Source organism: Anolis carolinensis, chromosome 4, assembly GCF_035594765.1.
Source record: "Anolis carolinensis isolate JA03-04 chromosome 4, rAnoCar3.1.pri, whole genome shotgun sequence".
Taxonomy (NCBI): Eukaryota; Metazoa; Chordata; class Lepidosauria; order Squamata; family Dactyloidae; genus Anolis; species Anolis carolinensis.
The window spans coordinates 191,450,604-191,460,496 of record NC_085844.1 but is presented as its reverse complement, the minus strand read 5'-3'; the positions used below and the strand labels follow the sequence as shown (position 1 = coordinate 191,460,496).

At 44.7% G+C, this 9,893-nt stretch overlaps 1 long non-coding RNA gene across 1 annotated transcript in view; it reads left to right on the top strand.

Moving 5' to 3' along the window:
* Positions 1 to 926: 926 nt before the first annotated feature.
* The window catches only part of LOC134298403 (uncharacterized), a 45,870-nt gene continuing 36,903 nt past the window's right edge, over positions 927 to 9,893 (top strand). Inside the window, exon 1 of the long non-coding RNA XR_010005463.1 lies at positions 927 to 1,009. This is a non-coding gene — a long non-coding RNA (uncharacterized LOC134298403). The remainder of the gene's footprint in view (positions 1,010 to 9,893) is intronic.

Below are 9,893 nucleotides of genomic sequence, written 5' to 3'. Positions count from 1 at the left end.
TCCTCCTCAGATCCCTATTAATAGTCTCATTTTTGTTCATCCAGCTATAGGTAAATAGCTGGACACTTCTCTGCCACTCTATACGCCCCCCCCCCACCCAATTTCTATATGACAGGTAATCACCATGTTGAGGAAGGGATGCTTCATAGAAAAGGGGGGGGGGGTTGGCAAGTTTGGATAGGAGACATATGTATGACCGGGACCACCTTCCACCTGGAAACCAATGCCTTCACTGCGGAAGAATATGTGGGTCAAGAATAGGTCTCCACAGCCACCTATGCATCCACCGACAAGACACTACAATTGGAGGGCCATCATCCTCGGGCTACGAGGGATCACCTAAGTAAGTAAGTAAGTCTGCATAATTACTAAAATGCCCAGAAGTATAGAATCATAGAGTTGGAATTGACCACAAATGCCATCCAGTCCAACCCCCTGCCTGGAAGGAAAATACAATCAAAGGACTTCAAAAGATACTTTAAAACTTCCAGAGAAGGAGGCTCCACCATGCTTCGAGGCAGCATATTCAACTGCCAAATAGCGTTTACTGTCAGGACATCCTTTCTAATGTTTAGATGGAATCTTTTCCCCTGCAATCTGGATCCATTGCTCTGTGTCCTCGTCTCTAGAACAGCAGAAAACAAGCTTGCCCACTCTTCAATGTGGCATCCTTTCAAAATGTCAGTGCTCCCCTCTAATTTAGTGTGCTTGGGCTTACTCAGAAGTCAGGCTTTCTGTTCATACCCAAAGATATTCTTTTCATTACATGAAGTCTGATGTGATTTGAAAAAAGAGTTCAGATACAGTAATGCTGTGGGTTGTCATAAGCCACTTCTAAAAGGCATCAATGGGCACACATGTGAGGCGTCTCTGAGCTGAGCTGTGAACCAATTTGCACTCAGCCACACGACTGATACTGACTGGGAGCTTTGTTGTGTCTGCTGCACCCTTGCCAAAGAGAGCCACTCCCAAAAGAGACCTCTAACCTCCACTCCGCACCACTGCCAAGGTAGGATAAAGGAACGTCAGTATCAACAGTGGATCAGACCTTCTTGTTCCATATTATGAAGGCAATATGCTCATGTGGAAAGAAAACTAATCCTATATGATTTCTAAGGTAAATGAGAAGGCAGCAGGGCGATTTCTAGAAGCAGTAGCGTGTGCTTGTGTGCCTGCAACTGCGCATGCTTGCTTTCATCCAGGAATCTCTGAAATGTGCTGGGATCCTGAAGCGTGAGTCACTGCTGTGGCTAGAACGTGACTCACTCCTGCCACTTTTTAGGTAGGACATGATTAGACTGCCAAGTCTGGGGAGAAATCCCAGCATTGCTGCAGTCTGCTTTCACATTAGCAGTACTTACAGGGAAAATTGCGTGGGAGGAGAAGGAGCAGGGGGAGAGCAGGGAAGAATGAGCAATAGAGGAGGGAAAACATTGCACATGTTGGAAAGAAATAGGCCCCACTAATGTGGTTTTGAGTTAAAATGAGAGAGCCAGACAAAACTCATCAGTCTTGAATCAGAGAACAGAAGCAGGAGAGGGGGAAATGCTCAGACAGGGAGCCAGGCTTCAGAGCCAGTCTTCAGAATCAAGGTCTGGCTCCTGTTTGGGGTTTTTTGTCAGCAGACAGGTTGTTTGGATGGCCATGGGGCTTGGTCTGTTTGACCCTTTGTTTCACTCATTTTCTTATGGATCCTGGGGAGCAAAAGAATACCCAAAATGACCACAGCTCTGTATAAGAGCAATACCTATAGCACTTTAAAAAAAGAACAAAATTGTATGGATGCTTTTAAGATTCCTGGATCTCTTTATCAGTGTTTGAAGCAATATTTTGCAGTCAAGCTTTTCTTGATTGCAAAAGGTAGGGAGAACTGTAAAAAAAAAAGTACCAACAATAACAAAAAAGCTGACTCAGAATGTATCTACACTGTAGAATTAATGCAGTTCAACTGTCATGGCTCAAGGCTATGGAATCCTAAGAGTTGTAGTGTTACAAGGGACCTTATCATATTGGCTGCCAGAATTGCCACAGATTGTGGCAAATCTGGCAGTGCCCATCAGGGGGCATGGGGAACCCATCATCCCACACCCCACATCACCCAACTTACCCAAAACTCAAGCCCACGGGGAGGGGAGTCCATCACCCAGTGCAACATGGGAAATTTTTTAGTGGCAGCATATCCTGGTTCCATTGTAGTTTAGCCATGGAGCCCCACCAGAAATATCTGTACGTTGTAAGATGGGAGCCAGTGGGCTCTATGGCTAAATTACAGTGGAATGGGCATATGCTGCTGAAAACAGCCCCATCTGATTAGGTCGAAGATCTTTGATTTTCTTTGCCACAAAGTGCCAGTTAAAGTGGTGTCAAACTGCATTAATTCTATGGTGTGGATACATTCCCATTCTTAAAGTCCCTGTGGCTTAAACCAATTCAGTTTTCCAGATACAGTTGAGCCACCACTTTCAGCACTGCAAACTGTTAGGTATGCTAACAGGAATTAGGAATTGTAATCTAACAATTTAGCAAATCAGCACTTACGTACATTCCACTGATTTCCTGTATAAACATCCCCCCTCAAGAATGTAATATGTAAGATAAAGAGTCAACCATGACTTGAAGACTGGAAAAAAACCCCAGGAGCTATACTTGAGGGATACTATTCTTTAGACATATCTGGACACACTCTTGCAGTCAGAAAAATGCTGCAATTGGTAGAAGTGTCACATTGGGCTGGTAGGCCTAAATACTTTGAAGCCACCAGATCCCCTCTGCTCTTGGAAGCTAAGCAAGGTGAGATTCAGGTTAGTACTTGGATGGTAGACTGACTACAAATAAGAGGGGCTGTAAATTATATTTCAAAGGAAAAAGTGGCAAAAGCATCTGTGTATTCTTTGCTTAAGAAAACCCTGTGAAATTGATAGTGTTGCCATAGGACAACAAGTAGATTGAAGGCACATACACACACAAGCCAGCAGGAGGAATGGTTAACAGTTGCTTCTTCAGCTGATATTTGAAGTTGTGCTCCTCATCGGTCCTAAAGCAGAATCCCATCACCCAGAATCACAAGAAGCTTCTAAACAGGGTAATGCTCAGTTCCCTTCTCTAGTATTGGTTAACTGGTGCTGATACAGGCCTGTGTGAACAGAGGGTGGGAATGTGTTGGTTCTTCTTGGACAAGGGTAGAAGGCTGCTGTGGAGAACATGTCTTGCTTCAAATACTGGTGAACCCAGAGCTGGGCAGCAAGGAAGAATCCAAAGGCGGGGGCTTGCTGAGATGCCGGCTGCCAGTGGAGAGGCTCCAGCATATCATGCCAGCTACCATGGCCAGGGAACTAAGAGAATCAAATTAGAGCCGAGCGGCAAAACCGGCTAATCCCACTCTGCTGTGGCAGCTCTGCCTGTAAAAATGACAAGCATCTCCCACTGAGGCAATCAGGCAAAAGGGAAATACCCTCTAAACTCCGGACTGTGCTAATCCCTTCCCTCATGTCAACAGATGGGAAGGGTTAGTCTGGGCACTGCACGCAACATGAATATTACAGTGACAGCCCCAGGCGCTGGGGTTGGCATGCGTGTCGCTTACTCCAGTTTTAATATCAGGAGGAGGAAGTAGTGAAGATGCACACCAATAAGAAACAAACCCAACCAGCCACTTCAGATCCTTTTCTTTCTTGTCTATTGCCTCTCCCTTTGTGTGGGGTTTAATGCCGAAATGGCACCAGGATAGCATGTGCTGAAGGATGATCTGCACCCACAGCTGCAGCCGTAATCTCATTGTCTTGCAAAAGTTAAAATGGTGGGGGAGGGTTGCCTGTTTGCAATAGTCTTAAGCACCAAGGAGGCAGCAATCTGCTTCAGGGAAGTCACCCTTGGGGCTGGCTTGGGCCACAGCTGGTACCTTCTTACCTGGCTGTCTCCACGGTGAATTATTTCCAGAGCTCTGCTTTGATGCAGTCTGGGAGGGGGGTTGGGAGACATTCTCCTGAGAAGCAAATAAAGAGACTTGGAATCAGTGGAAGACTTTCTGAGACCAAATATCTGAAATCCTTAAAATTTGCTGAAACATTAAGTTTGTTTTCTAAAATCCTTCACATGAAGTTTCTATATTCTAGGGTGAGGCAGGTTCTGACTTTTTGTGTGGTGGCATCACAACTTCCATAGATGCTCCAAAGAGCTCTCGTGCTCACCAAACTATAAATCCCAGGATGACACTGGATATTACCACAACAGTTATAATGTATATAGTACCTTAATTGTGAGGTGTGAATTGATAATCTGCTGCACCATTACAATCCTGTCTTATTGGGGTGGCATAAGCAGCATGTATCATGCTTGAAGAGTTCACCTTATTGAAAACTCCACAAGCAGTCAGCATAAATCCAGTGGGGGGTAAACCCAAGATGCTGCATTGCCAGGAAGCTGTTAACCCAAAGTCCTATTAATGTGCTCTGAATTAGGTGCAGGCTGAATCAGGAACACTGCTGTGCTAAACTTTTGAGAGAGCCACTCAGCGGTGCTTGTGCCAGTTGGGCCAGCCTGGTATTCCCAGTGGCAGCCCCTCTGCAGTTCCACCCTGCACCCCACCCCAGCCTGGGAGCAGCTGCCTTTGTCTACAGTGATTGAAAACCAAATCTGGCTGGCGTGCTTTCTCTGTGATCTTGTTAATTAAGAAATACATTTAATTAACAGCACCCCAGCTGTGACTCAGTTAATAATCATGATATAAACATGAGAAGGATTCAACCATTTCTATCAGGGCACATTAAAATCTAACCAGGGCAGGAGGATAGCCACAAAGGGAAGGCTGTCCCAAGGTCTCCCTGAGGAAACTCTGAGGTCTCTTGTGAGACACAAAAGAGCTGAGCAGCACACCTTCTCCTCCTTGCTTCCCTTGACTCAGGAGTTGAGTGTTTTGGAAGAGAAGCAAAAAAGGGGCCATACATAGGAATACCCTAGAAATAAGAAAGGGCTCCCCTAGTACACACAAACTAGCCCACAAAGAGTGGGTATCCATCTGGAGTCAGTATTTGGACAGCTTTGAGATTGAAAGATGGTTGGCTCTGTTGCACTGGGACCACACACTAGGGACACTGAATTGAGGCCAGTGTGGAAAACATGCAGTCTATCAGATAATGTTGGATTTCAAGCATTCCTTATCATCTGCCTAATGGGAGTTATAGTCCAACAGTATCTAGAACAGCCCATAATTTCCACCCATGATTTTAGACCTATGGCTCCAAAATCAGCCAGCTTCTCTCTCCTCACGTCAACTCAAACGACTTAGTTCACCATCTTTCCTGAAGAAGGGCTGTGGAAAACACAAATGCTTGCATACTTTTATGTCATCTTTTAGAGAAAATAAAGCTATTACTGTAATTTAGATTTGGGTTTTTCCCCCCTCAGAGGCAGAGGGAGGGAAGGCATGTTAACTAGGTGTATTCTCAGAGATATACCCATATTTACTTGAGTCTAGTGTACCATTAAATCTAATGCACACCTCAGTTTTCAAAACCCTGAAACCCAAAAAAGTATTTGCCAGTAAATGTAATGTGTAGTAGCAAAAAGTGCAGTCTTTACTATTTGTCCAAAAAAGTGTGCATTACAGTTGCTGCCTGCTTAGAATTCTTTCTTTAGAACACAGAAAAGTTAGAGCACCAAAGCTTTCAACAACAGAAAGGAAGACGTTGTGGTGCATCTATGCTGCAGAATGAATCCACGTGAACTGTCTTGGTTCAATGCTATGGAATCTTGGGGGCTGTAGGTTTACAAGGTCTTGAACCTTCCCTGTCAAGGAAGTCTGATGCCCCACAAAACTACAAATAACGGGATTGCATAGCATTGAGACCTGGCCATTTAATTAGAGATGACATCCCTCAAAGAGGAGCTCCAGGTGCTGCTCTTGAAGCACCTTCCCTTTTGCTTTGGCTCAGCACTAAGGACCTCTTCACACAGGCAGCATGCACTGGTTCAACCCAGGTCACCCACAGAGTCCGCCAGCTCCCAGAGTCCGCCAGCTCCCATCAGACGATGCTGGCATGGCTCCATGGGTGAAGGAGGGTGGAGCCGGTGCATGCCACCCCCACGGCAACATGGGAAGGCTCCTATGTTGCCATTGGAATCCATGGAGGGAAGCTGAATGCTCCATGCATGCTCATGCTCCCCCCCCCCCCCCATCTGATCATCCTCAGCTGAAGCCAGGAGATGTGAGTGTGTGGTGCCAGATTCCCCATGTCTACGAAGCAGAGCACCTTCACCAGCCATGTGAAAAGGTCGTAAGATTGCTATATAGCATGAATCTAATGTGCCCCTCAATTTTAGCAAGGTCAATTAGCCAAAAAGGGTGAGCATTAGATTCATGTAAATACGGTAGTTTCACAGTAAAAGCCAATATTTTCATTTGGATGTTTCATAGAATAAGCAAACATATCCACTTGGTCCAGTGCACCTTGGCTTCTTGCTGTGTATGAGAGAGGATAATCCTCTTCTCATCACCCTGGTTACTTGTGACGTGAGCCTTTGAAGCAAGGGCTGTCCTTAACAGGGTGAGCTGAGCATCCCCTTTTGTACGAGATACGTCTTATCTCAGCTGGAGCATCTGGGGAATGATAATAATGTAGAAGAATAACAAAACCAGGAACGAAAGAAGGGTGGCATAGATCAAATCTGTGCAGAACAGATGCCTATTTATTCAGAAATTGGGTTTTTCCCCCCTTACAGACAAATTGTCCACTGGAAGATATTGCTGCCAATAATTCAGAAGAATCTAGAATCTAAGATATTTATCGATAGACAGAAAGACATGAAATCATCTCCATTGTTTTTCTTTCTGACTCTCCCTGTGTCATGCTTTGCTGAGAGGTTCTGCATTATGCACATATTTGGCCATGACTCAGATATTCCGGTGCTGTTGGCAGCTCCTTCACAACAGCCCTGCGAAGTGAGTTATGCTGAGAAAGAGCAGCTGATGCAAAGTCACTCACTGACCTTCCTTGCAGAACAGAGATGTCAACTTAAATCCCCTGCTTCCCAGGCCAGCACTCAAACCATTACACCACAATGCCTTTTCAGCTGCCACCCGGGTGCACCAAAACTGTTGAGCTTGTGGTGTTACAACCCTTCTCCATGGCCACAGTGCTGTGTCTGTGAGAAAGAGGGAGAAAGGAAGAGAGTTATTTTAGCACCTGCATTCAAGGGGCTCACCATATGCTAACATAGGAACATATGTTTTTCACACACACAAACTAGGGATGTCTCTACACTGTAGAATTCATAGCTCTTTAATTGTCATGGCTCAATATGATGGAATAATGGGAGTTATAGTTCTAAACAGTCTTTAGCCTTCTCTGCCAAAGAGCAATGGTACATTACCAAACTACAAATCCCAGTTGTACCTAAGAATGTAACATGTATCTTTATTTATCTGTAAGGCTGTAAGTATTGGAGAAATCTTCAGATTTCCGCACTTCACCTGTGATGCCAGACTGACATATGAGTTTGAATTATACCTCACCTCTCCATACCTCAAGAGTTTAGGATTATTTTATATATTTTTACTTTACAGCAGGTCTAGAAGGCAGGCAGATTTAGCAGTAACAATTGGTGTAAGGTTACCTAGTGGACTTCACAGCCAAGTGAAGAAATAGAAGCTTTATGTCATTGATGCACAGACAGCGCTCTAACCACTACACTAAACTGCCATTAATTACCTCATCAGATGGGCCACTGGAATCGCCATGCATCATGGCAAATCCAGTGGTGCCCATTGGGGGGTGTGTGTGTGTGGGGGGGACCCATTGACCATGTTCCACATCGCCTGATTCACCCGAGTCCCCATCCCATGGGGGGAAGCATTGGCTGCCCAGCTTTCCCCTGTTGACTTTTATTCAACATGGGAAGTGTCCTGTGTTGGCCCTGCAGCCGGATGTACTGGTTCACCTCTACTTTTACAATGGAACCCTGTCGGAAGTTGGTCTATGTCATGGAATGGGAGCTGGCAGGCTCTGTCGTAAAGGTAGAGGCGAACCAGCACATGCCACCGAAAAGGACCCCATGTGATGCAATCGCTAGTGACATACAAGATATTTTATGTGCATATGTAAAAATGAGAAAAGCTGAGTATGAACAAAATGTGTTTGCAAATTCAGGTGTGGCCATGTAGGAGACTGGATTGCCTAAAGCTCTCTTCCCATGTAGCTGAAAACCCAAGCTTGTGACAAGTGAAACATCCTTTGTTCTCACAAAAGGTACATTATCCCTAATTGTTATCTTTTAGCAGGCCTATTTCCTTCTTTTACATCCATGTACTGGAAAATTATGGGCTGTGGCCCAGTCACACTGCTTCAACTTAACCTTGTAGCACTGCTGTGATGCTAAAAAGCAACATTCAACACACCTCTGGCTGTGAAATACTGTGAGTTCCTGAGAGATAAGATGTAACAGAATTGGAAGGCGATATATTTTGAAGGAGCAGCAGCATCTGCTCTCAGGCTGGGCTGTTCATATGCATGACACACAGAAGAGACACTTAAATATTCTCCGTCCCAGTAATTTCAGGGTTTCCCTCTTCTCTATGCATACAAAATCTTTTGCTGCTGCAAGAGAGCTCTCCATGAGGTAGTTGTAGGATTTGTGTCCAAATCAACTGTCCTGTAAACATTCAGGCCTTTATGTATATTTATAGGGAAGCTTTTTGCCAGCTGGAATCTAACAGGGTGCAAAATAAGCTGTGAAACTGCCTGGAACATGAGGACTTAACACACTCTGCATCCCCTTCAAGTGCCCGCGGCTGGCTTATATGATCTATGGACCAGACACTTTGACACCTGTCAAGAGATCTGTGACCCAGACAAATCAAACTGCCTGACCCAGGGTTAATCCCAACCTGGATATTTACAGTTTGTCAAAGAGTGGGATCCTCAAATATTGTGATGCTGCCAATCTGATATATATTTTCCCCTGAGGTTGGAAAAACTGAGACATGCTACATGCAACTAGATCTCATATGGGAATGATGTGTTGTAGCAGGTAAATTGAAAAGAGGGTGTGTTTATCTAACTACTGTAGCTTCCACCCTCCACATGTATCTTTCAATACACACAAATGTATGGAGTTTGCAAAAATGCATCTAGGACCCTGACATCAGAGAGGGGAGAAATGATAGTTGGGAGGCATTTCAGAGGAAAAAATGAAGGAAGGGTTAAACACACCTGTCTTCCTCACAGTTTCTCTGATACAAATCATTCCCTTGCTGGCTGAAGATGTGTTTCCATAACAGACAAATTTGCCTGGGTGATTTGTGAAACACAATTGTTACAAATCCCTCTTTCTTTCTTTCTTTCTTTCTTTCTTTCTTTCTTTCTTTCTTTCTTTCTTTCTTTCTTTCTTTCTTTCTTTCTTTCTTTCTTTCTTTCTTTCTCTTGCTTGGTAAATATTCATCCTCAGGCAGACAAGACTGCTAATATTGGCACCAAGTGCTTCTGTTCTCAAGGGCTGGGACTAGTTGGAAGGAAGCATGCTACCTGACTCTGATGGAATCCATGCAATTTCTGTGGGTTGGGTTGTTTGTATACAGAATCCAATGAGGAAGCATGTGATTTAGCAAGCACTCCTCTTAGTTTACAGGCAGCAAATTCATTCATCCTGGCTCAAGGCCTCCTGCTGCGTAATCAGGTGGGGATGAAAACTTCTGAGCTGGAAACATTCCCAGACTCTTTGAGGTGTGTTTTGTGTGTGTGTGTGTGTGTGTGCCAACAGTAGAAATGGCTCTAGTAAAGGGAAAGTATAACTCTCTCTTGAGATGGGAGCAAACAGAGTCGCTTTGCCCATCTGGACAGTGCATCTGCTACCGGGCCCTGGCTCACACCTCACTCCCTGCATCCCCAAGCTAATTAATC